Source organism: Cupressus sempervirens, chromosome 8 (genome assembly GCF_028749045.1).
Source record: "Cupressus sempervirens isolate cs-2001-9-10 chromosome 8, ASM2874904v1, whole genome shotgun sequence".
NCBI lineage: Eukaryota > Viridiplantae > Streptophyta > Pinopsida > Cupressales > Cupressaceae > Cupressus > Cupressus sempervirens.
In genome coordinates this window covers 736,590,034-736,617,392 of record NC_143125.1, presented here as the reverse complement: position 1 = coordinate 736,617,392, position 27,359 = coordinate 736,590,034, and the positions used below count along the sequence as shown (strand labels likewise).

Here is a 27,359-nt window from a genome sequence, read left to right as displayed (position 1 = left end):
GTTCCGATGACGAATCAGGAGAAACCACGTGTGCCAGGTCAGAGTTCCTGTTGGCATGGCTAACACAGTCGGGGCTTACGTTCACCACCGTCAGATCAGCTTGGATCAACGGTAAGCGTCATCGTGCTATGGAGGAGATGCGTGAGGGTTATGACAGCGACATCATGCCCTGGTGATGCGTGTCAGGTGGAGCCGTGTCTCAAAGCGATGCCAGGTGTATCGACATGGAGGGCAGAAGCATGAGGTACGACGAGTTCTCACGATTGTCAGATTTGGTCGCATCAACAGATGGCGCCATCTCGCTATGGCGAAGATGTGAAAATTTTATCATGGCGACACAACGACCATCCTCCATGTGGATCAACATGGACCAGGTCTCACCAAGGTCTACCAGGTGTCATTCAGGGTCCGATCGCAGGTTGCAGAGTACGGCAGGTCAGAGGTTTCGTGGCGGTGGGCAAACAAGTTCACGCCCCAGAAGTTTCAAAACACGGCGAGGTGCTATGGCGCCAACAGAAAGCCAATGCATTTTTCGATGGTGACAAAGCGCCCAAATGGAAAGTTCACTGTGGCGAGGAAAGATCAGGCAGATGGGCCCTATCGGTACTCTGCAATGCAATATGTCAGCCTGGCATCAAGATAGAAAATCAAATGGGGACACGTATAAATCTCAAGGCACACTGTCAGTGGGCGCTATGGCGCTATGGGAATTTGGTCTTGATTTATGCATAGCGACATAGCGCCCGTACACCATGTGTCCTAGCGGGGCCACATTTCATGCTGCCAGTGCAGTTAGATTCAGGTAGCCAATAGACCAAGGAGACACCACGTGCCAGCGGGCTCGACAATTTAATAAAGAAGGTGGGTCACGGGAGGTCAAGTTTTTGTGACCGTCAGATTAGAAATGGATCGGTGGCAGGCACCATCTCGCCATGGTGAAGCTGCAAGGTTTTTTGCATAGCGACTTGGTGCCCTTTTGCCACGTGTTGGTAGGGTCAAGTCTCGCTAGGATGCTTCACTAAGGTGGTGCCAAGTGGAGTGGGCCCGGTCGCAGATTGAAAAGTTCGTGGCAGGTTGGAAGTCTCACAATGAGTAGACTACATCGTCGAAAAGGTGTACCAACGGTGGTTAGTTTATTGTGAATCAAGAACAACCACGTGTGCTGGATCAGAATGCAGACATGAGGTGGCACCAGATCTCAGTTCGACCAACATAGCCAAATGGTGAGTCTTCACGATCGTCGGATCCACAGGGATCTACGACTGGCACTGTCTCGCTATCGAGAAATGCCCGAGAGTTAACGTTGGCGACACAACGCCTTGTCGACACGCGTCCTGTTGGCATAGTCTAGGATGGCAGTTGACGGTTAGTGTAATCGTCACAGTCATGATAATATTCAAGGTGGCGCAGTTAGTCCAATAAAGGGTGGTTAACCATGGGAGGACCTCCAGGTAGCAAAATAAAGAAATGTGATTGGCCTACGCGGCCTAGTTGACGCATAAGGAGCCCGGTTGATCTTTTGACTTCGACGGATTCATGAACCAGGAGGTGAAGATAATCAATTTTGTCATGCGATCTAACTCCATGATCAATCTCGACCTACCAGAGTAAATGTAAAACACAGAATGACACTCCACCCACCCATTAATCCATCTACCAGGTCGGAGCACAGTTATGGCGCCGTTTTCAGTCTTCTCAGGACATTATTGGAAAAGGAGATCAAATTTTCTAGAGATTTTTTCCATGATTGTCTTCTATGGTACACAATGGTAGGTAGTTGCAGGGTCATTACAGCCAAGAAGATCTCAGTTATGCCTGAACTATAAAGGCAGATTTTGTACATTTTGTAAGGGTCGACTCTCCCTGATTTTCTCTGCTACTGCTTGCAGACTTGCAGTGTAAAAAATCCCTTTGCCTCTAAGCTAGATAAGAATCCTATACCATCTCTTTCAGCCATCAGCATGTATGTGCATCATTTTGCCTCTCATTGATGTATTGTTGAGATCAGTGGTCTGCATACTGTATCTATCTTTGGCCTATTGAATAATATACAAGCAAAATCTTCTTTTCTTGGTGTTATTCAGTTGGTTTTCGGATCTGTATGTGGTTATTGATCGATATAAGTCTGAATGAACGTATGACTTTGGATGTTACTCTAGTTCTGTAGTGCATATATGGGCAGAAATGGGTGTGAACACTCTGTTTTGGTGCATCACTGCCTTAGATTAGACTAGGTAGATTTGCTTAGTGCTCTGCTTCTCCCTTTTCCTTCTGAGAATAGATAGGTGCGCCCTGACAGTAAGAGGAAGCCGTCCTTCTCCGGAGACTCAACCTCGCAGTTCAAGTCCCACAGCTTGCAGGTTGTTTCCATGTTTCACTAGGTTGTCCTCGCACATAGGCCTTGGACAAGGGTGCAAACCTAAGTGACAACAGTTTTTGGCATGCCCGGTGGGACTCATATCAAAAGATTTCAGGTCTACTAGTGTCAAGAAGAAAGAATTCTAGAGATAAATGCTAAAGAAGTAGTGCTGGCTTCAGTTTTCAAGCCTTCAAGAGGCTGATTCTTCAAGTACTTGGCGACTCTAAACATCAAAAAGTCTGGTTCCAGACCAAGTTTGTAGTGATTCATGCCCAGGACTGAAACAAGGGCGTCTTCTAGAGGTAAATTTCAATACCAAGAGCTTTCTCTTTCAAATCCTAGGAGAAGAAGGACTAGAACTTCATTATCACCAGTTAGGGGTAGAATAATAGTTGATATACCTGTAAGATCTGTCTCTACTCCCCCTACTGTTCGAACTCAGCCTAGATTGCCATCAACACTCATCAATAGAACACTTGTTTATATGGCACAGCCAAGAGTTAATGCTTTTGCCACCTTTAACAGTGGAATTCCTCTATTGTTAAACCAAAGACATGATATACCAGTATCTGCACTAAAAAGTATACCTAATTTTACTAGCAAAACTTCTATTTCCCCTCTAGAGCATATCCAAGAGGTAGCGAATGTCTGCAATATTCGTGGTATTACAGAAGATGATGTTTCTGTCAGACTTCTAGCCTCATCTTTAAAAGGAAAAGCATTTCAGTGGTATAGAGGCTTAGCTCATGGTTCCATAACTGATTGGGATGGACTAGGAGCAGGATTATGCAAACATTTTGAGGATAAGAGTGACCATTTGTCACTACTAGAGCAGCTGACTACAATAAAAAGAGCCCCCCATGAATGTATGACTGATTTTAATTACAGATTCCAAAAGACATGGGATAGGATACCTACTATAGTGAAACCTACCCCTGGTAATGCCTTCTGGCATTACCTTAGAGCTTTCAATAGTGACATTGCCACTATAATCCAAACTATGGGAGGAGATACATTACCAAATGCTTATGAGACAGCTATAAAAGCTGAGAATATCCTAATACAAGGTGGGAAGTTGGCTCCAAGGCCTTCTATGCCTTTCTTTCCTGATGTTCCCAACCACCAACCAGCAATAGCCCCTCTTCCTACAATTTCTACATCACAAGCCCTTACTCTAGTTCCCCAAGCTTCCACATCCTCAAACAAAATAGAGGAACTCAAGGAAATGCTCCAAGGTCTAGTGTTGAAATCAGATAAAAGAGAGAGGACTCTGGATAAAAAATTGCAAGAGCAGGGGAAGGAGTTGAAGGACTAAGGGAAGAGATTAGAGGATAGTTTTTCTCTAATACAAAGAATGAGTAACAAGGTGGTGGCCTTAGAAAGGCAGCAAGCCCAAAGTGGCAAGCCTCCCCAATGACAACATTAGGCTCCAAGTGGTGGTAGGCCTCCTAATCATTGGAATAGCTCTTTTGATCAGAATAGGAAAAATAGTCATGCTACTGCTTCAAGCTCAAATCAGAGTAGAGCTTTAGTTCCTCAAAATAACTTAGCCCAAGATCAAGACTTTTGTCCTTCATGTAACTATTCTTATACCTACTGCCTATGTTAGAAAGCAGAATCTTATTTGGCCCTAACTATCCAGGAGTCTGTAGTAAAGCAATCACACAAGGAAGATCATCCCAAGGAGGCCTCATATGTTCAGAGGCAGGGTGATTACTCTTTTATGAATCACCAGATGGAGGAGCATTATAATGTAAACCAGGATTCTATTGCTCATAACACAAGAAGCAAGAGGAGAGCTATGGAACATACTGCCCCCCTTTCTCCTGAGCAGGCCTCAACTTCGAGTGTTATACCTCATACACAAAAAGAAAATGAGCAGACAAACACTTCACAATAGCAAAGGCAAGGTCCAAGAAAGGAGGATGCAAGTTATCCCTATGTTGCTTCATCTCGGCCTCTCATGGGTACAGCTCCCAAAGTTTCTGCCAAAATTCCTAATGCACCCTTAAGTGTGGTAGAGCAAATGAAGAAAATCAATATAAGCATTTCCATGTGGGATGCAGTTTCCACCATACCAATGTAGAAAAGGATGCTGCAGCAAGAATTGGAAAAGATTGAGCCCAAAGATCAGTCATCTACCATGGAGAATGACACTAGTTTAGTACAACCATCAGGTGACGTGGAGACAAATAAAAAGGTTAGACCTCCTCCATTCTATGTTTCTCTGATTATAGGGAGCAAGTTAGTCCATAATTGCATGATAGATTTAGGGGCTAGTAGCTCAATAATTCCTAGGTGTGTTGCTGATTCTTTAGGAATGAAATATGAGCCCATTATTAGGGATGTGTTACAATTAGATGGGAGTACTGTCAAAACCATAGGTATCCTTAAGAATGTGGAAATGGCCCTACATGCATGCCCTAGTTGTACTATGTTTCAAGACATATCTATTGCTAAAGTCAAGCCCTGTTTTTCCATCTATCTTTCAAGAGACTTCACTGCCCAAATAGGTGGATTCATATCTGTTGATTGGTCTTATATGTCATTTAAGACCAGATATGGGGCTAATGCTTCAATTAGAGCAAAACCTCAAGCCCTTCATCACACTGAACCCTACACTCCCAACTTCATTAATATGAATTGTCCTATTTTGGAGATGGATGAAAATGACATAGTAAATGAGCCTGCCACCTCCATAGTAGAGATTCCTTATTTTTTCTTAGATGAGTGGGAAAATACATGTCAGTTTGAGCCTATGTCGGAAACTCATGAGACAGGCCTTAGTACATATTGCATAATAGAGAAGGAGGCTCAAGTTCCTGATCTTGTTGGAGCTAATGATGACATGAGTGGAATATGGAATATGTACTTTGATGGCTCAAGGAATAGAAATGGAGCAGGGGCTGGTATTATGTTGATCTCTCCTGCACAAATAAGATACTACTTCTCTTTTAGGCTCCAATTTAGTTGTACCAATAATGTGGCTGAGTATGAATCCTTGATCCAAGGTCTCCTACTTGCCCAAAAGAGGGGAATTCAAGCCTTGAAAGTATATGGAGACAGTGAGTTGGTAGTGAACCAAGTGAGAAATCAAAATATCACCAAAAATGGCCTGCTCAAGTCTTACAAACACAGAGTCTGGGATTTGCTTGAGGGTTTCCAAGCATTTAATATCCAAAGCATTCCTAGGAAAGAAAACAAATATGCTGATAGACTTGTAGCAGTGGGTGCATCTTATGATGTGCCAGGGAATCTCGAGGAAGAGAGGAAGCAACAAATAAGGGAGGTAGTAAGGCCTGCTATTCCTGATAATAATACCCATTGGCAGGTGTTTGAGTCCGATGAGCAGATTGTGAGTTTCTTGCAGAATGAAGTAGAATTTTCAGAAAGAAATCAGTCAAGACTACAAGATTAGTATGGTGATTAGATCATTCACCTCAATTCCAACAAGTTTCCTAAGGGTCTCATTACCTTAGAGAGTGTCTTTAATCCTGATGATCAGACAAGAGGCATAGGAATAAATCAGTGTCTTTAATCCTGATGATTAGACAAGAGGCAAAGGAATAAATCTAGCTGCAGAAAAGGATGATCATGCTCCAGTTACTATTGCTGATGGAAAATCTCTTAACATGGGGAAGGTATGTTCTGAGGCTGAGCAAGAAAATTTCATTCATCTATGTCAGAAATTTAATGATGTGTTCGCTTGGACATATGATGACTTAAAGGGGTTTGACCCTAGTTTGTTTCAGCATACCATAGATTTAGTTGATAGGGTCAAACTAGTAAGGCAAAAACAGAGGCTAGTGAATCCCAAGATTGAACCCTTAATGAGGAAGGAACTATCCAAGTTGATTGAAGCTAGCATAATTTTTCCTATCAAACACTCATCATGGGTGGCTAACCTTGTCCCTGTAAGGAAGAAGAATGGAGAAATCAGATTGTGTCTGGACATTAGGGATCTTAATCAGGCTTCCCTTAAGGATCACCATCCTCTCCCTTCTATGGAGAAAATTCTGTCCAAGGTCAGTGGGTCAAGGAGGTTCTCTTTTCTTGATGGATTTTCTGGTTATAACCAAGTGTTGGTTAAAGAATCTGATAGATATAAGACAGCATGTACTACTAAATGGGGCACTTATGCTTATTGCAAGATGCCATTTGGACTAACAAATGCAGGTGCCACATTCCAAAAGGCAATGGAGGTAGCTTTCAAAAGGTTAATCGACAAGTTTGTCTTAGTATACCTTGATGATATAACTGTATATTCCAAGAATGTAAAAGATCACCTTGATCATTTGAGATAGGTATTTCTAAGATGTAGAGAGTTTGGGGTTTCCCTCAACCCAGCCAAGTGTGTCTTTGCCACAAGCCAAGGAAAATTACTTGGACACATTGTATCTAAGGATGGGTTGACCATTATTCCAGAAAGAACAAAAGCCATACTTTCCCTTCCCCTCCCTAAACACAAGAAAGGGCTGCAAAGTTTCCTTGGTAGGATAAATTTTGTAAGAAGGTTTATTCCTAATCTTTCCATCATGGTGAAACCCCTCACAACCATGCTTAAGAAATATATGGTCTTATCATGGACCAAGGAGGGGAAGGAGATTTTTGAAGAAATTAAGGCATCCATAGCCTCAGCCCCCACTCTCATGAACCCAAATTTTGAGAAAGATTTCATCCTCTACACTTTAGGTGGTGAGTCAAGTGTTTCTGCTGTCTTGACTCAGACAAATGACAAGAATGAGGAGCAGCCCATAGCCTTCTTTAGTGAAGGACTCAAGGAGTATGAAGATAAGTATAGCTTTTTTGAGAAGCAAGCCCTTGCAGTAATTAGAGCTTTGAAGAAATTTAGACACCTCTTATCCCACAATAGGATCCATTTGTTGGTGCCCCATGCGAGTGTAAAAGATTTCTTGTTAAGCAAGGACATCGGTGAAAAGAGAGCTCGATGGATCACAAGGGTAATGGAATATGATGTTGATATTCAAATTACCAAGTTGGTAAGAGGGAGAGGATTATGCAAGGAAATGTTATCAAGTCAGGATTCAGATGAAGGGACTGCTATGGTAATTACAGAGCAGCAGGAGGAAAGAAATGTTAATGCCCCAAGGAGCTGGATGGATGACATGAAGAACTTTTTATCAGGGAATGGATACCCTCAGGGATTGGACAGAGCTAAAAGAAGACAATATAGACTACAATCCATTCCCTATGTTGTGATTGATGATATCCTATTCAGGAGGGATTTTAATGGGACCCTGTTGAGATGTATTGAAGAAGATCAGGTTGAGAGGATGATTAAAGAACTTCATGATGGCCCTGATGGTGGCCACTTCTTTGCAAGAACAACTGCCATGAAGATCATGAGGGCTGGATATTACTGGCCATCTATGTTCCATGATTGTTATAGGTATGTGAGAAGATGTGAGAGATGTGCCTTTTTCTTAGGTAAACAAAGACTTGCAGCTCTTCCTCTTCACCCCATTCAGGTGGATCAACCCTTCACCCAGTGGGGGTTGGATTTCATAGGCCCCATTAATCCTCCATCTAGTGCAGGTCATAAATGGATCTTGGCTACTATCGATTATTTCACTAGGTGGACAGAGGCAGTTGCCTTGAAGGATGCTATAGAGCCATCAGTTGTTGAATTCCTTGATGGAATTATATCTAGGTTTGGAGCTCCTTCCACTATCATCTCAGATAATGCCAAATCTTTTGTTGGAACCTAGATTTTTGCATAGGCAATGAGTCACAATATCTATCTGAGCACATCATCGAATTACTACCCGCAGGGCAATGGTTTAGCTGAATCTTCCAACAAAAATCTGATCAGAATCATAAGGAGAATGATAGAAGTCAGTCAGAGGGTTTAGCATAAAAAATTAAGGACTGCTCTGTGGGCTGATAGGATAACACCCAAGAGATCTTTTGGGAATTCACCTTTTGTGCTGGTATATGGTAGGGAGGCCAAACTTCCAATCTCCTTGGAATTCCCATCCTTGGAGTTGGCTCATTAGCTAGAGTTGGTTGAAAATAGTTCCATGTCAGTAAGAATGGCAGAGTTGATTAAACTGGAAGAAAAGAGAAACAAAGCTATGCAAACCTTGGAGATACACCAGCAGCAGATGAAGAAGAGTTTTGATAAGAAGGCAAGGGCCAGAATCTTCAGAGAGGGAGATTTAGTTCTCAAGTGGGACTCAGACAGAGAAAAACCAGGAAGGCACTCCAAATTTGATCCACTATGGAGTGGCCCTTATCTGATCTCCGGTTGCAAACAGGCCAATGTGTTCCAGCTAAGCAGGCCAAATGGCAAAGTTCTACCCATTCCAGTCAATGGGATCCATTTGCAGCCCTGTTTCTGAAGGATTGTGAATCCATGTACATAGTTAGCCTAGTTGCTTCCTATTCATTCCTGTTGCAATAAGTGAGCGTGCACATGGCTCACTTCTTGAGTTTCTAGTTCTTGAAGTTTTGACAAGTCTCAGTTTGCTGAGGAGGTCCTATTTTTTGTTTTTAAGTCACAGGGATAGAGCCAGAGTTCAATAGTTCTTTAATGTTTTGATTTCCTCATCAAGGGTTAGGGTTTCTTGTAGCTCTCAGTTTCGTACCTTCTAGGCCCTCTTTTCTGACTCCGTGGCCCAATGGATCATTCTCAGGAACTGGTCATGAATTGAGCAGGCTCATGCCCCCTATGAGTCGCCAGAAGTGTTACCTCTAGTTTTACCGGCAAGGATTTAAATTTGAATGCGTTGCTGATGCAACGGTTAGTCTCAGAGTAAGTGTTTTAATATTACAACCTGCAAGTTTTTGGCCGTCAGATCTGAGCAGACCGACGGTTGGCGCCATCGCACTATAAAGAAAATGCATGATATTTATGATAGCGCGATGATGCCCTGAGGACATGTTGCAGAGGTGGGTCTAGCGTTCGGCGGGTCAGAAAAGTTCCACGATGCCTTGTCCACTATGTCGCTATCGCATATGAATCGAAAAATCTCCATAGCGACATAGCGCCCGGCGAAAATAGTCACAGAATCAAGTTTCAAAGCAATGCCAGGTGTATCGACATGGAGGGCAGAAGAATGAGGTACGACAAGTTCTCATGATCATCAGATTTGGTTCGATCTCACCAAGGACTGCCAGGTGTCATTCAGGGTCCGGTCATAGGTTGCAGAGTAGGGAAGGTCAGAGGTTTCGTGGCAGCGGGCAGACAGGTTCACGGCCTAGAAGTTTCAAAACATGGCGAGGCACTATGGTGCCAATGAAAAACCAATACATTTTCTGATGGCGACATAGCACCCAAACGGAGAGTTCACCGTGGCGAGGAAAGATCAGGCAGATGGTCCCCGTCGGTACTCTGCAATGCAATTTTTCAGTCTAGCGTCAAGATAGCGAATCAAATGGGGACACGTATAAATCTCAAGGAACGCTGTCAGTGGGTGCTATGGTGCTATGGGAATTTGGTCTCGATTTCTGCATAGCGACATAGCGCCCGTGAGCCACGTGTCCTGGCAGGGCCACATTTCATGCTATCGACGCAGTTAGATTCAGGTAGCCAATAGAGCAAGAAGGAGACGCCACGTGCCAGCAGGCCTGAAAATTTAATAAAGAAGGTGGGTTGCGGGAGGTCAAGTTTTTGTGACCGTCAGATTGGAAATGGATCGGTGGCAGGCGCCATCTCGCCATGGCGAAGCTGCAAGGTTTTTTGCATAGAGACTTGGTCCCCTTTCGCCACGTGTCAGTAGGGTCAAGTCTCGCCAAGATGCATCACTAAGGTGGTGCCAAGTGGAGTGGGCAAAGTCGCAGATTGAAAAGTTTGCGGCAGGTCAGAAGTCTCATGATGGGCAGACTGCGTCGTCGAAAAGGTGTACCGATGGCAGTTAGTTTACGATGAATCAGGAATAGCCACGTGTGTTGGATTAGAATGTAGACATGAGGTGGCACTAGATCTCAGTTTGACCAACACAGCCAAATGGCGAGTCTTCACGATCGTCGGATCCGCAAGGATCTACGACTGGCGCTATCTCGCTATCTGTTAACGTTGGCGACACAGCGCCTTGTCGACACGCGTCCTGTCGGCACAGTCTAGGATGGCGATTGATGGTTAGTGTAACTATCAAAGTCATGATAATATTCAAGGTGGCGCAGTTAGTCCAATAAAGGGTGGTTAACCATGGGAGGACCTCCAGGTGGCAAAATAAAGAAATGCAATTGGACTGCGTGGCCCAGTTGACGCATAAGGAGCCCAATTGATCTTTTGACTTCGACGGATTCATGAACCAGGAGGCAAAGATAATTGATTTTGTCGTGCGATCTGATTTCCATGATCAATCTCGACCTACTAGAGTAAATGTAAAACATAGAATGACACTCCACCCACCCATTAATCCATCTACCAGGTCGGAGCGCAGTTATGGCACCGTTTTCAGTGTTCTTAGGACATTATTGGCAAAGGAGATCAAATTTTCTAGGGATTTTTTCCATGATTGTCTTCTATGGTACTCAGTGGTAGGTAGTTGCAGGGTCATTACAACCAAGAAGATCTCAGTTACGCCTAAACTATAAAGGCAAATTTTGTACATTTTGTAAGGGTCGACTCTCCCTGATTTTCTCTGCTACTGCTTATAGACTTGCAGTGTAAAAAATCCCTTTGCCTTTGAGCTAGATAAGCATCCTGTATCATCTGTTTCAGCCATCAACATGTATGTGCATCATTTTGCCTCTCATTGATGTATTGTTGAGATCAGTGGTCTGCATACTGTATCTATCTTTGGCCTATTGAATAATATTCAGTTGGTTTCCGGATCTATATGTGGTTATTGATCGATATAAGTCTGAATGAATGTATGACTTTGGATGTTACCCTAGTTCTGTGGTGCATATATGGGTAGAAATGGGTCTGAACACTCTGTTTTGGTGCATCACCACCTTAGATTAGACTAGGTAGATTTGCTTAGTGCTTTCCTTCTCCCTTTTCCTTCTGAGAATAGATAGGTGCACCCTGACAGTAAGACGAAGCCGGCCTTCTTCGGAGACTCAACCTCGCAGTTCAAGTCCCACAGCTTGGAGGTTGTTTCCATGTTTCACTAGGTTGTCCTCGCGCATAGGCCTTGGACAAGGGTGCAAACCTAAGTGACAACAAATTCAGCTCTGCATTCTAAGACCAAACACATATAGTTATGGTACCACTTCATTCGGTCATTTTTGGAGGATGGACAGTTAAAGCTGGAGAAGATATATACAAATGAAAATCCAACAGATATGTTGACAAAGGTTGTAACAAGGGAGAAGCCGAACTCCTCTTCAGCTTCGATTGGTCTTTTAGACTGAACATGAATAATAGAACAACAGAGTCTTGGGTGGTTTGATCCAGTGGGAGCCCCATGTGGTAGTTGTATTGCTACAGGATCAATCTCCAAGTGGGAGATTATTGTTTAGTGTGGAGCTTGGTCGGTCCCCAAGTGGGAGATTGTTAGATTATGGTGACTAATCAAGAATGTACTGTACATACTTCATAATTAGTGGTGTTAATGGCATCGCCCCGAAATTTTTTTTTTGGTACCATTCATAGATTCACCACTAAAGTTATGGCTAATTTATGGACGACATTTTATAACCCTAAAGTGGTTTAATACTTGTGTAAAAGGGTTTAGGGTTGGGTATTTTTCATTATGTTGTGATTGGAAATTGCTTCTTGCGGTGGTATTGAGCTGTAAGGAATTACGGATTGTAATTAGGTTGTAATCATTGGTTTGTAATAATATTGGACTTGCTATTTGGTGGGCGTAGCCCAAGGATTGGTTGAACCACATTAAATCTTTTTGCCTTGTGTTCATTTATATGTGATCTATTATGTTTTTGTTATTGGTTATATTTGCATGTAGTTTTTTATTTCTGTCTGTGGTTTATCCTAACACTTCTATCCAAGAATAAACTTGGAGACATTATTATGAAAGATCCATGAAATTTGAAGCTAGCTAAAAATAGTCTGCCAAACTTGGACAAAGTAAAGATAGTGAATGAAAAGGTCAGGGATGGACTCTTCATCTTTGCAACATAAACACACACATTTTACAAATCTAAATGTCATGACTCTTAAGGTTGTTAATGTTGAGAATTTTACTATGCATGACTGACCACCAAAAGAAATTAAGGTTTTGGGAGGAAGTGGGAATGACAAAAATTCTCGCATTCCAAAGAATCTTCTCACCAACCAAGGAAAAAAAGCCAATTTTGCACTATATTCTCCACTTGAATTTTTGTTCCATATTATTTTTATCAATAATTGGGAAGGAGGGAATACATATATCCTTCACAAGAGAATTTAATTCTTTAGATAAGAATTTATCCATCCCAATGAAGCTACTAGAGCTCAAGGTCTTTCATTCGCTATCATAGATATATTGTTTCACCATTTTCCCCATCTCAATCTCCTTCCTCCTTTTTAGAGTAGCAAACTTTATTTCAACTATGCGAACTTCCCCAATCCATCTATCCTTCAAGAATCAAGTCGAGGTTCCATCATCAATACTCCATATTATTCCCCCTCTAAATTATTTCCTTATTTTGATTATATTGTTCCATATTGTTCCATATCATTGATCCCACTAGAGGACCATCTCTAAAGAGAGCTTGGGTAAAAGGGTAGGAGTTCAAGTGCTTCGCATGAGCCTAATATGATACTAAGGGGCACATTTTTTAGCCATCCTCCAACCAACATTAATCATGAGGGCTTTATTAAGATCTCCATTTCTTCTATAATTGGACCTCCTTGAGATTTTCATTTACACACCTTATCTCAACTAACACAACTTGGCTTTTTCTTTTCTTCTGATCCTATCCATAATAAATTTTGTTGTATATTCTCAATAATATATTTGAACTTTCTAGATATCTTAAATAGGAATTAAAAAATAGACATAAATTCCTTGTAATTATGGAGACCAAAATTAACTGAAGTTTACTAGAATTACTCAAGACCTTCCCCCTCCAACCTCCAAACTTCCTATGCATCCTCTCCACCATTGTATTCAAGAAGTGAGGGGTCACCTCCTTAACCATGAGGAGAAGACCCAAATAAGTATTAGGGAGATTGATAGCCTAACTTTATAACTCCCTGATAAATTTTTTTGGAGAGCCATCTCATTATTGAAGAAGTATAGCTTACTTTTATGATGATTGATATGTTTCCCCAATACTTTTACATACACATCTAGAGTCTGTTTAGAGAAAGGTGTCATCAAAATGCATTTTAGAACCTTGGGAGAAGGGATTGAGGCTAGTTCAATCCCCATGATTTTGTATCAAGATGCTAAGGCTAGAAGGTTCCTATCGGGAATCTCAACAATTATTATGAAGAGTTGAGATAGAAATGGGTTTCCCTATCTGAGGCCCCTCTATGCAAGAAAAAAAGGGCCGCAAAGAAACCATTAACTAGACCCAAGAAATGGATGGTGTTTGTCCTTTCCCCAATCAGAGTGATAAAATTATCCTCAAATCCAAATTTCCTTTTGATTTTAATAATAAAATCCCTCCTCACCTTATCATAGGCCTTAGAAATATGAAGCTTTAGTGCCATAGCAAGGTTACTACTTCTTTCCATGGAGTGCAAGACCTAATAGGATGTAATCACAATATCCATGATCTACCAGCTAGGAAAAAATCCATTCTTAGTCAACTTAAAAGAAGTACTCAAAATTAGCTTGAATCTATTAACCATCACCTTGGAGAATATCTAGTAAAGAGTGTTACAAAGGCTTATCAATCTAACGTCTTTTGGCTAGGTGAGGTAATTAATTTTTGGAATCAGGACTATAAAAGTATCATTCATCTTTCTAAGAATCTTACCAGTTATGATTAAATCCCACACCACATGTACAAGATCATTCTTGATAATCTCCATGAATTCCATGAAGAATGTAAGGGGAAAACCATCAGGTCTAAGGGCTTTGATTGATCCCATGGAAAATAACACCCTCGTGACTTCTTCCTCAGTCACCTTCATTATCAAGTGTTGGTTACTTATGATGTAGTTCCATCCTAGTTTAGCTTGCAATCCTGCATGTTGGATATATTTTGGCTTGAAGATGTTCACTTGATCACCAAAGGAGTGGTGCTTGGTCATTATTTGGGCATAGTTTTGGCCTAGGAGTTTGACATACTCTATGGAGCTTGGCAAACATTGGGAGCTCTACATACTCAATGGAGCTCAATAAACACTAGGGGGCTCACCATACTCATTGGAGCTCGACATGCTCTATGAGCTCAACATGCTCTAGGAGCTCAACATTGCTTATGGTTTGGTTGATGCTCAATTTTGTTTTCTCTAGCACTTGACTTAATCTTAGTTCTTGTTGGTGTCGAGTTGTCTGTGAGCCAACTCTTTCCATTTAATTTATGTATGGGTATTTAATTGGTGTTGTAGCTAACTTGTGGCTCAACATATATTTAATTTAAGGGATTTAATTTAATTTTTAATGATTTGGGTTTACTTGTGTTAGTTGGGTATAAGCAGGTGGTTTTTTGTAGTCCTTAACTATTAAGTCATCTATCTTGGAGAAGGGGATGAAAGGTAGATACAAATTTGAAGAGCTACTAGTTGTGGCTTGAGGACGAGAGGATTGCTTGGTGGACATAAGGGTACAAGTGTGGATTCTTCCTAGGTGTAGATCTAGGCTAGCTAGGATTGAGATTGTAAGGTGGGTCTTATGGGATCTTGTAGAACTAATATTGTAATTTCTATTAGTATGTTTCCCTAAACCATAAGGCCTTACAAAAAAACATATTTTAGGTAATTAGTTATTTTATGAGTAAAGAGTCGTGATTTGGTATCACAACTTGCATTTTTTTTGCATTGTTGTTGTATTTCTATTGTGTGGTTATTTGTTCGGGGATAGGAAATCTCAATTGTGGATTCTCCTACCATGCCTTGTGTTAGGTGGCATCAAAGAAGGTTGTTTCTTAGTGTGTGGATGAATCATCGAAGTTCAGGAAATTTTGCACCAGGATCTTAGGATTTAAAAGGTTGATCTTATGGAGCTGATTGATCTTTTGGATTAGTGGATCTATTGAAATGGGTTTGCAAAATTTTTGAAAAATCCCTCCAAGAAGATTGGACCCTATGGCAATTGATGTTCTTACTGATGTTGTCGAGGAAAGGATCTTAGAGAAGATTAGAGGAAAATTTAGATCTAAGATTGCATTAATGAGTAGTGACATGATTAATGAAATTTTGAGTGCTTTAGGACCTAGACATTTGGGTATTGAAGGTTGCTATGAGTAAGTTGCTAAAGAATTTGAAGTTTTTGGATCTTGTGGTGAGGGCAGAATTGATCATGTAGAGAGACATATTGGAACTAGCACTGGTCAATTTGCTAGACCTAGATCTTAGTTGAAGCTGAAGCATAAGATGGATCTTTCTAATTTCTTAGGTACTTTGAATCTTGAAGAATTTTTTCATTAGATTGGTGAATTGGAAGACTAATTTGAGTTTGAGGTTATTAAGGATTTGGTTAGAGTGAGGTTGGCACAAAATAAGTTTAAATGACATGCTACTCTTTGGTAAAAAGAATTAGTTGAAATGAAGATAACTAGATGAAGGTTGATGGTGACTAAGTTGAAGGCTGAGTTCCTTCATGTTAATTATGAGCTTGGTTTGTTTAAGAGGTTTCCAAATCTGTAGCAGAAGGATATGATTTTGAAGGATTATATTGAGGATTTCTACAAGTTAACTATTTGGTCTAGGCATAGAGAATTGTCAAAGGAGAAGGTAGCTCAATACATTAATAGTTTGAGATTCAATATTCAAGATGAGGCTGGTATGTTGAATATTTCTTCAATTGAGGATGGCTATGAGTATGCTCTAAAGGTAGAAGATAAGTTGAAGAGGAAAGGTCAAGGTAATGCTATGGGGAAGGAGAAGCATGATAAGCTGACAAAGGCTAAACTAAGTTCCCCACTAATCAAAAGAGAAGGATAGTTGGAAGTGGGTTTAGGGGTAATTTTTTAGATGTGGTAAAGAAGGGAATAAATTTTTTGAATTTCCTAATGGGAGGAAAATTTCTATTGTGAATGAAGTTATATTCCAAGAAACTCAATGTGAGTAAGGAGAGAGTTTACTGGCTTGCGTACTAATTGGTCAAGGGACACTAGATTCTTGTTAGAGGACTAGTTTTTTTAGGACTCATTGTAATTATGGTGGTAAAGTTTGCAAGGTCATTGTGGATGGTGGTAGTATTGACAACCTTTTCATTGAGGAGATGGTTCAGAACCTTTGTTTGAAGAGATTGAGACACCCATATCCTTATAGGATTGGCTAGATGCAATGTGAGTATGCTTTCAAAGTAAGGGAGTAGTGTGCCTTTTTTATTTCTAGATTTGGCAGTATACTGATAAAGTGTTGTGTGATATTGTGGACACAAACAATTGCCATGTGTTTCTTAATAGACCTTAGTAGTATGATTGCAAGGCTATGCATGGTTGTAGCAAGAATGAATTTACTATTGAGAATGGTGTCAGGAAATATTCCTTGATTCCTTTATAGAATGAAGAGGTTGGTAGGAGGATATTGAGTATTGGTAGCCAAGTTGAGTTGGAAAATTTTGAGAAGGTTGGAGATCAATATGGAAAGAAGATGTGTAACATATTCAGGATGGATGTGAAGAAATAGAAGAAGAACAAGGGAAAGAGTGTAGAAGTTGAAGACTTGGAGGATATGTATGTAAAGGACATGTTTGGGATTTATGTGTTGAATCACATAAGATGTTCTTATAGCTATTAAGAACATCTTTAAAAAGCTAGGGTGTCTGATGCAAGAGCATCCCTAGTTGGCTTGTGGTCCTGCATGTTGGAGGGATATTTGCTTGAAGATTTGGACTTAGTCACCAAATGAGTGTTGCTTGGTCATTATTTGGGCATAGTTTTGGCTTGGGAGCTTGACATACTCTATGGAGATTGGTAAACACTAGGAGCTTGACAGACACTGGGGAGCCTGACATACTCTCTGGGAGCTTAGCATGCTCTAGGAGCTCAAAATTTCTTATGGTTTTGCTAATGCTTGGTTTGGTTTTCTCTAGCACTTGGCTTGATGTTGGTTCTTATTGGAGCCAAGTTATTTGTGAGCCAACTTTTGGCATTTAATTTATGTATAGGTATTTAATTGTATTGTAACCAACTTGTGGCTCAACATATATTTAATCTAAGGAATTTAATTTAATTTATAATAAACTCAGCTAGGTTGTGGCTTACTTGGGTATAAGTAGGGGGTTTTTTGGAGTATTTAGGTATGAAGTCATCCAACTTGGAGAAAGGGATGAAGGGTAGATGTGAATTTGAGGAGCTAGTAGCTATGACTTGAGCACTAAAGGATTGCTTGGTGGACTCGAGAGTACTTGAGTGTGGATTCTTCTTGGTATTCTTATCTAGTTGTCGATCTAGGATAACTAGGGTTGAGATTGTAAGTTGAGTCTTGTGGGATCTTGCAGAATTGATATATTGTAATTTTTGTTGGGATTTGGCCCTGACACAAAAGGCCTTACAACCAAGGATATTAAATGTAATTAGTTATTTAATGAATAAAGAGTTGTGACTTGGTATCAAATCTTGTATTTTTGTTGCATTGATGTTGTGTTTCCACTGTGTGTTTATTTGTAGGGGCTACGACATCTCAATTGGGGATTCTCGTTCCAACAAGGATAAGAATATTCCAACAAGGCTCAAAGAGACACCTTTGGAAACATTTTTTTGAACCACATCTAGAAAAGAAATCTATGAACCATAGTTTGCATATAGAATAATCAAGGTAACATTAGGTCTGGGGGTAGAGACTATTTGACCCATCAACTCACCTTTGTAACATAGTTTAGGGTTAGTCATGCCTGACACATTCTCTAGGATGGTGGGTTCAAAGTGATGTAGAAACACTAGATCCATTGGTAGATCCGATGAAGTAGAAGAGGTGAACCCCTTGCTAGTACTTTTGGCATCACTATTGACCTTATTTGATATAATTAGCTAGAGGTTTGGGTAGACCAACTTGTTTAGAGGGGCCAAGTTATCCCCTAAAGAGACCACCGTTAATGCTTAGAAAAAGGATAACTTAAGTAGGATACCTTAAATAACTATAGATTGAATTTAACAATTAGGATAAGGCATATTATTAGCATAAAGAGGACATAAAACATTACCTAAACTGATATAAATCATACAATCTCATGTATTTCCATAATTATCATGAATTTTAATGATTAATTATTTATAATTTTATTAAAGTTATCTAAAGCATGAAAAAATGCATGTTGAACTATCTCTTTGTAAATCGCATTTTCCTAGATCTTTAACTAAAATAAATTTCTACACTTTTAAACATTTCATCCAAATTATGTTTCAAGTTTTTTTTGAAGATCATATATTTTTGCTAATGTGCTATAACAAATTTTTATATCATTAAATTGTTCCTTCAATCTATAAATTTCTTGAAATATTTCCTTCAAGAGCTAAGATTCCACTAAATAAACTTGTCTCCCAATATAACAAAAGGACATTAACTCTACTAAATTTCTTGAAATGAAATTAATAACTATCTCTTAGCCAAAATTTTAAAAATCCATAGTGAGACATTTTTCTTTTTGTATTCCCACTTGAAATAATTTTAACTAGAGGAGGAAGGAGTTAGATCTCAACTATGATCTCACAACATCTCTTATCATGTATCTTTTGCAGAAGACTATAGAAATTTTTTATGGTTTTTAATATACATGAAACCTTCTCTTATCTCAGTCAAAGTCACCAAACCATTAGAAGGAAACTAATCAAAATATATTTTTCTTGTTACACTTCAAATATATATGATGAGGGGAAATGCCCCCTTTTTATCCTCAAATGAAATATGGAATTAAAATCCTTTTCTAGTGTGTTCTTTTATTCCCTAGATAGTGTAGGACTTCAGATTTTAGGTTAGAAGGATAACTAAATCATTCATACCAAAGATATAACAAGTGACCTTGATCACTACTTCCTAATGAGAGTCAATGATAATTATTTCTCTTCAATGGTTCTAAAGGGAAATCTCTAAAAATCACATAATATTTTTATAGTCTATCAATAATAAGGGTTTGTTTGGCTATATAATAAGAATATAGGAATAAGAATACCTACTTTGGAACTTTTATTCTAAAATAGAAATTAAGAATATGTATTCCTAGTCTTGTTTGGTTTAGTCAGAATTTGATGAGGAATTCATACACCAAAAATATTATGTTTTCTAAAATAAATAAAACTAGAATAAGAATATGTATTCCAATTCCACCTATTTAGGTGGAATTGCAAATGCTTATTTTTGGGCCAAAATTGGGATACATATTCCTATTCACAGTTCAGATTTTGTGCACCAAAATGGAGAATTTGAAATTTTATGAATTTACATATGTCTATTCCACTCATATTCCAGCTGCCAAACCCACCCTAATAGTATAGATAAAGAGTCATTTATGTCCTTGGCAAAAAATGTCTATCTTTATTTCCAATATTTCTTAGTGTAGTTTACTTACAGTTTACTTACAATCTATCGGTAGAGTTTCTTTTGTGATCCATTGATTTCAATAACTTTGATTTTATAACCATGATTTTGAGACAACTTTTTACATTGATATTTGAAAACCTCTTTTAAAAAATTTATATTTTAGCGTGAGTATCATTTAGGATAGAAAAACAAATTGGCAACTCACAATAAATTGAAGAACCAAAAATAAGAATTAAATTTATTTGTATGTTATATAATTCATTATATTGTAACTTCATCATAGTTATAAAGTATTTAGAAAATATATCATTATAACATAGTCTTGTTGTTATTTCATATGTAACAAAAAAATAAAGATTTAATTCTATATCATCTTTCTCATATAGTACATTAAATCAAAATATAAGAAAGTTAATTCTAACATATTATAAATAGTTACACTTCATAATTAACATTCTATTTCTTAGAACTACTTAATTTTATTAATGAACGGTCAAAGCTATTTTAGGCAATAACAATTAAAATATTAGCAATATAAAATTTAAGCTTAGAAACTTTCGCAGAATTATTAAATTAGTAAAAACAAAATATCGATCAATATATTTTTCCCAAACTTCATAAAGATCCTCATGACAGGCAAGGGTGACCCTCAAATTCAAAGCCTGTGACGTCATCTGTAACCCTTATTATTAATCACATGTGTCAAAGTGCTTGGCATACCCTCTAAACCCTATAGTAACAGGGATGCAGATTCGTATTGACGTATTCTTATATTGTTTATAGCATTATTGTCTACGATTTAAATATAGTTGAAAAAAATTAGATTCAGTTTTGTGAAGCGAAAAGGAATGAATAACATTACTTAGATCCAAATCATATTGCGTATTAGTGAAATACTCGATGACACTTATAAAAATCCCGTTTGGCAACTCAAACTGACTGATCAAAGGTCTAAATTAACTTTAATATCACTTCGTAGACTACTGCGGGAGGTCTTGACAGGCACTACTTTTCTTATTCGGTTAAACAATTCTTGCACGAGAAAACATTAAAACACATACGTAATAAACAAAACGAACTTGAGAACTTATTGTTAGAATCGCTAGGAAAACACCATTTACCAAGGCCTTGATCGGTAGGGAGAAGATGGAGCTCCAGTAGCCCCATTTTCTTCGAAATCTCCAATCATATATGATGATGATTCTGGTGCAGGTGAAGGTGAAGCTGCAGGAGTTTGATAATGAGAGGATTCATCAACTACCGTTATTTGGAGCTTGAGACCATTTTGGCAATGCTGCCCCACACCACAGATGAACCATATGTTACCGCTTTTCTTGATTTGTAGTTTGTCCTGCCCGCTCTCAAACTTGCCGGAGATGGGTTCCTTAACACAGTTTGCGAAAGATGACCCATTTACCACTAGCACGTTATGAACGCCCTTAGGGTAGCTGAACACTGTAACACCCGCCCAATATACACTTTAGACATAATAATGGGAATTCATCTTCATGAATGTATCATTGACAATACAGATTTCCTAGTCTATGATAAACGTAAATACAACATTGTATATATAATATATAATATAGAAATTGGCATTGGATGAAATTACCGAGTATGTCTCCAACATGGAATTGTTTGCCTTGTGCCCACGCTTGGTAGTCAAAGCCAAGTGTCCATCCTTTCTCGTCTCCCACAGTAAAAACGTTGGTAGCATTGATGGGGTGACATAACAATATAATAATAAGAGACAGAGAGGGCAACGATAATAGAGAAACTAGATGTTTGGCTGCCATTGAAGTATACCCTCCCTAAATGACTTGAGAAATTATCAGAGGCTGAAGATGTTGTGAAGGAAATGGTTGGGCAGGAGCATATATATATATAGAGAGAGAGAGATCGATCTGCTCCGCGTGAGAGCCGGCCGAGGTGCTGAACGGCAGATACCATAAATACCTCCAAATGAAAAATTGCCGGAGATAACTTCCAACGTCAAGTGAATGATTGCCGAGGGTAACATCCAAATAGTTTCACGCGTTTTGTGTCCCTATAACGATTCATATTGTTGTTTCTATTTTGCCAAACGAAGAAACCATTTAAATTTCTGTTAATGCAATATTTTACATTTCAATTTTCTCTTAAGTGGTGCTATTAATTTGTGGAATTTGTATTAGTTGTTAACAGATTAGATAATTCATTGGAGATTAGAAGTAAATTTAAGTTATTTTATTAGAAATACAATTTTTTAAAAATAACTTATTTCTATTTATAAGTATGATTAGAAGTAAATTTAAGTTATTTTATTAGAAATAATTTTTTTTTTAAATAACTTATTTTTATTTATAAGTATGATTATTTTGTTCTACGTAATGACAATTCAAATCACTAAAATATGTTTTGGATAAATATGTCTACGATAAATCTGACCATCTAATCAATGGTCACTTCACTAATGATTCCTTCCTCATTCTCATCAAGAAAGAGGACAATGTTGACAATTAATGATTCCTTCCTCATTCTCATCAAGAAAGAGGACAATATTGATAATGCCCTATAATGCTTGGGTGTCTTGTGCTTAGCATGTGGTTCACCCATTTAGTGGTACAAGACTCTCTACTATAGGAAGTTGTTTTTGCTTGCCCTAACTAGGCTTGCCCAATATGAATCAAAATGATTTCAACATGGAGAAGTGTTTTTGTTCCTTGACATACTCTTTACCTTTCAATCTTCCCCCATGAAACGTTGGAATGTAGTCCTGGTTGGGATTGAAAAGAATTAGAGTATTGGAATACCAACCCTATTTCCTTATCTCACAAATTCCAAATTTTCTCTAAGGTGTTGGCTACCACTCAATTGTACTAATCTTCATACTAGGAACATTAAAAGGCCTTGTATCTCAAGCATGAGCATTTGGTGCATGGCTTTCTTCAGGCTACAGATGGCTCTCACTATGGCTTCCACATGTTGGTGTGGGGCAATTTTTATTTTCCTAAGGAGATAGATGGGCTAGGCCTACTTTCTACTCAAAAGCATGGTATGCCCTTTGTGCCAAGTAGATCATCCACTCCCTCTCTAACAATGAGTCCTAGAAAATTCTTTTGTGGCATCGCATTTCTCTAGGCTTCCCAATTAATCGCCCTTCCTTCCAAGGGATTAGATTTCAAACCCTTTTTATCACTACCAAGCCAATGCAAATCTAGGGTACCTCTATCTCTAAGAGCATTTGGAAGGCTTGGGAAGTCATTATGTCATGGCTTTGTTAGGCTATAGATGGGTTAAGAGCTAACCTCTTTATGAACCAAAATAATTCTCCCTTATTTTCTATTCAATGAGTTCCTTTGGTTAAAGTCTATGGAGAAAAAGCATGGCATTTTTTGAATGTGGCATTAGGATTTCTAAAGATATTGTTTCTAGAATCACCATGAGCCTTCATTTGAAAAAAGATATGCACATGCAATTCACATTATCCTATCTTGATCTATAGACTTTTGATCTTCTAGTTTATGTGTCATCTCTTTGTCTATTGTACAAGCTTGGTATTCAACTAAACTTTGGTGGAAGGATTCAAAGTGGTATCCTAATCTCCCATGACCACCTATAAGCCCAAGTTGGTTTATCATTAACTAGGTTCCCACCTTCTTATGGTGGATACACTCGACTAACACTGGCATTTGAAATCTTTTCAAAAGTCATAGAGACATAGGATCACCATTGCATTGAAAGTTATTATTGATTCAAAGATTGCTCACTTTTCTTGGTGCATCCTCTTTCAAGTTATTCCTTTGGGCCCTTAGATCTTTTATTTGGATGCTCCTCACCATAAATTCCAATTTTTGGACAAGTAGAAATAATTTTGCATATTTTTTGATTTTGTAGATGTGCCCAATAGTATTGGTACTAGATTCATAATTTTTTCAAGACAATATGTCCAAAATCTTTTCCTTAGCATATTTTGTTGCTACAGAATTTTCCTAGGCTCTCCTTTAAGTACTCCTAGGTTTGGCATGATTTTAGACTCAAAATCTTGTTCTCTATTTGGAAAGCTTGAAATGTTATCTTACTTTCCCACAACTCTCTTAACATTAATGTTCTTATGTACACTAAAACTTACATATGCAATAATGTAATGATGCATATACATGTAAAAATTGACAAAGTTGTGGCTGAAGTGACCCAGGTTCTGGAGCTTCTAGCTCATTTGGGAAATACCTATTGTACTATTTCTAGGGTGCTTCCTGACATTGTTTTAGGAGACCATATGCCTCCTTCGGACCCCTGATAGGGTTGCATTTCTTTTTCTCATTACTCTCACATCCCTAGGTTCTAGTCTCTACTCACATCCCTAGGTTCTAGTCTCTGTCTTAGGAGACCATATGCCTCCTTGGGACCCCTCATAGGGTTGCATTTCTTTTTCTCATTACTCTCACATCCCTAGGTTCTAGTCTCTCAACCAATCTCCCATTGGTGGTCTTGGAGGTTGTCAATACTCAATACATCCGCCCTTGAGGAATGATTCTAGTTGGTCTTCAGTGTTTTCTCTTGCTACTTCTCCTATGTGGCCTTCTTCCAACAAGTGGTCTTTCACAAGGATAACTTTAAGAAACCCCTTCTGAGAAAAATATGTAGAATGTTGGCAAATTCAACATTAAATATGGAGGAAAATTTTCAAATCAACAATGATTTTTTCATTCAAGGCAAGAGGGAAAATTATTTTCTATTGGCAAAATTTTCCTTTTCATGTCAAAATTGAATAATAATTGTGGTGATTTTTATTTTTATTTGGTATGTAAATAAATGTAGGCAATTTTTTTATCGGTCAAAAACATTTTTGTAATGTAAGAGGTGAATTAATTATTTCATATAACATAAAATATTAATATAGTTGGCCAATATGTCAGTTACAAGGAGAGATTATTTAAATTTTTGATGAATTTATAGTCACAAGTGGTCCATGGCCCACATGCCAAGTGTACATTGTACACTATACTTGTAGTATGCCAATCCATTAAGATTCAATTAATAATGTGCCATTTTTTATGCCAACTTCGTTGTCATCACTTTTAATTTTATCATTTTTTTGGTGAAAGGAATTAATTTGGATTGTTGATGTAATATAGATCAATGGCTTTAGCTCTATTTTGGGCGTAATTTAAATGACATACCATAAAGTCTAAATCTTCCAGAAATTAGGACACGTCTTAAAGACCAAAACATAAATTAGTTGGCTAAATTGGGGTAGTTGGAGACACATGTTAGTAAAATGGTAGGTGATGCTCAACCTAAGGGAAAATATTTTTCTTTTTAAGGAAGTAATAATACTGTTCAATAATAAAACATTAGGGAAAGGCTAGTAAATTTTTTCTTAAAATTGTGTTCTAAATGTAGATTACATTGGCAATTGTTGTGGGATTTGGGACCAATGATGTGTAAAATAATGAGCGATTAGCCTATGATTTTCAACCAAATTATTTAATATCTTAGTGGCATGGTTGACCCCATATGAAGGTTTTATTCACCAAATTGTGATTTCCCAAATAGACAGAACAGCTAATTGGTGAAGATTCACCACTAAAAAAATCATTGGTCTTTCCCTCACTTGGAGTGGAATATTTCTCCACCCAAAACAAAGAGAGATAAATACAAAGAAAATATTGATGATATTGTTGATGGATGTGCTCCTCCTAAGCCATCCTCTAACCTTGGTGACATATGAGGTTATGATGATCTATAGTTGTTTTAACTTTCATGGGGTGACTTTTATATCCCCCGACCCCTTTGTTTGTGAATATGTAACTTTATTAATATATTAATAGAAAGTGACTATTCATAGAAAAATATTTAACAATTTCTTTTAAAATCTTTAAAATAATTCACATTAGGTTTATAGCCATATCAAAGTTCAAAAGGTGTTTTATTGATAGCTTTCTTGACTTGAACTCAATTTAGAGCATAGATTACAGTACTTCTAGCTTCTCTCCAATACTTCTATGAAACATTCTTCTCCATCATCAATTTCATTGCATAGTCCATGATTAATCTATTGCTGCTTTAAGTTATTCCATGTTTTGGTGGAGTCCTTGGTGTACTAATTTGTTTCTTAATTCCTTCTCCATTATAGAGTATTTTAAACTTATTTGATATGAATTCGCATCCTATCTGATCTCAATCACCCTAGCCTTATTCTTTTTTCCTTTTCAACTATATCCAAATACCACTTCAATATTTGAAATGCATTATATTTTCTTTTAAGAAACATCAAATTCATCAATCTAGAAAATTCATCAACAAAAATAATGAAATATTTTTCATGATATTAGATTTGCACTCCGACAAGACCAAATCAATAAGTACGAGAGAATTCCAAGATATTATCAAAACAATAGATCTTTCTCTTCAAACTATAAATTTTCATTAATTTTCTTTTTTCATTGTGCACATGTCACTTTAATAAATTTCCTCACTTTTGGTAACCCTTTATTTCTTTTCATCTTATTGATGCTTATCAAATTGTGAAAGTTCACATGACCGAGCCTCTTATGTCATAACTAAATATCTTCAAATTGTGAAAATAGAATAATATCTTCACATAGGTCTAGATATAACAATTTACCTCTTGTTTTCTCTCTACTTCCAATTAGTTTACCAATAGCTTCATAGGTCTTTTCCTTCTTGTTTTCGAACTCAACTAGGTAGCCTAAACTTATCAACTATGCCACACTCAACAATTTATATTTCAAACCATCAACCCAGTATGTATTGTGATATGTGATCTAATCATTTAGTGTAATGGATCCTTTACCTTTCACATAACATGGTGCATTATCTCCAAACTTAACACTAATTCCATTATAATGTTCTATCTTGTTAAACTTACTTGTATCACTAGTAATATGATGTGAGAAACCAGTATCAACTATCCACTTATCATTCTTACTCATATGTGAAATTAATCCAATTTTCTCATCTTTATTAGAATCATCTTTCATGTCAAAATAAACAACTTCTTCAAGATGATCATAATAATTGCTATCAGAACTATCTTCTTCAACACTGTAGCAAGAATTCTTACCTTTATCTTTGTAATTTTTGTTTCCTCAAGTTTCACTATTGTCTCACCTTCCTTCTCATCTTTGTCAAGATACCTTGTAATAATATGACCAACTTTTTTATATGTAAAAGAGATTATAGAGAGTTTAGCTATGTATTTTCCTTTTCCTCTTGGTAGCCTTTTGACCAATAATGCTTCAAGTCCATCAAGCTCGTCATCTAATTCATGGTCACTTTCCACATATTTACTCTTATTGTTTCTTTGAGATCCGTCAAGGGATATTTGAGCTTTAAAAGTAGATTCAATACTAGTAGGTCAATAATTATCAAATTTTGACAACTCAAATGTAGTCAGTCTAACAAATAGACTATCAAAGGTCAGATCATTATTGAGTGTACATTTTGACTCTTATATTGTACAAACCCTAATATCATAAA

The 27,359-nt window shown here is 37.9% G+C and overlaps 1 pseudogene; it reads right to left on the bottom strand.

The window, feature by feature from the left end:
* Positions 1-20,991: 20,991 nt before the first annotated feature.
* Positions 20,992-21,670, bottom strand: LOC149544537 (basic blue protein pseudogene; annotated as a pseudogene).
* Positions 21,671-27,359: the final 5,689 nt, after the last annotated feature.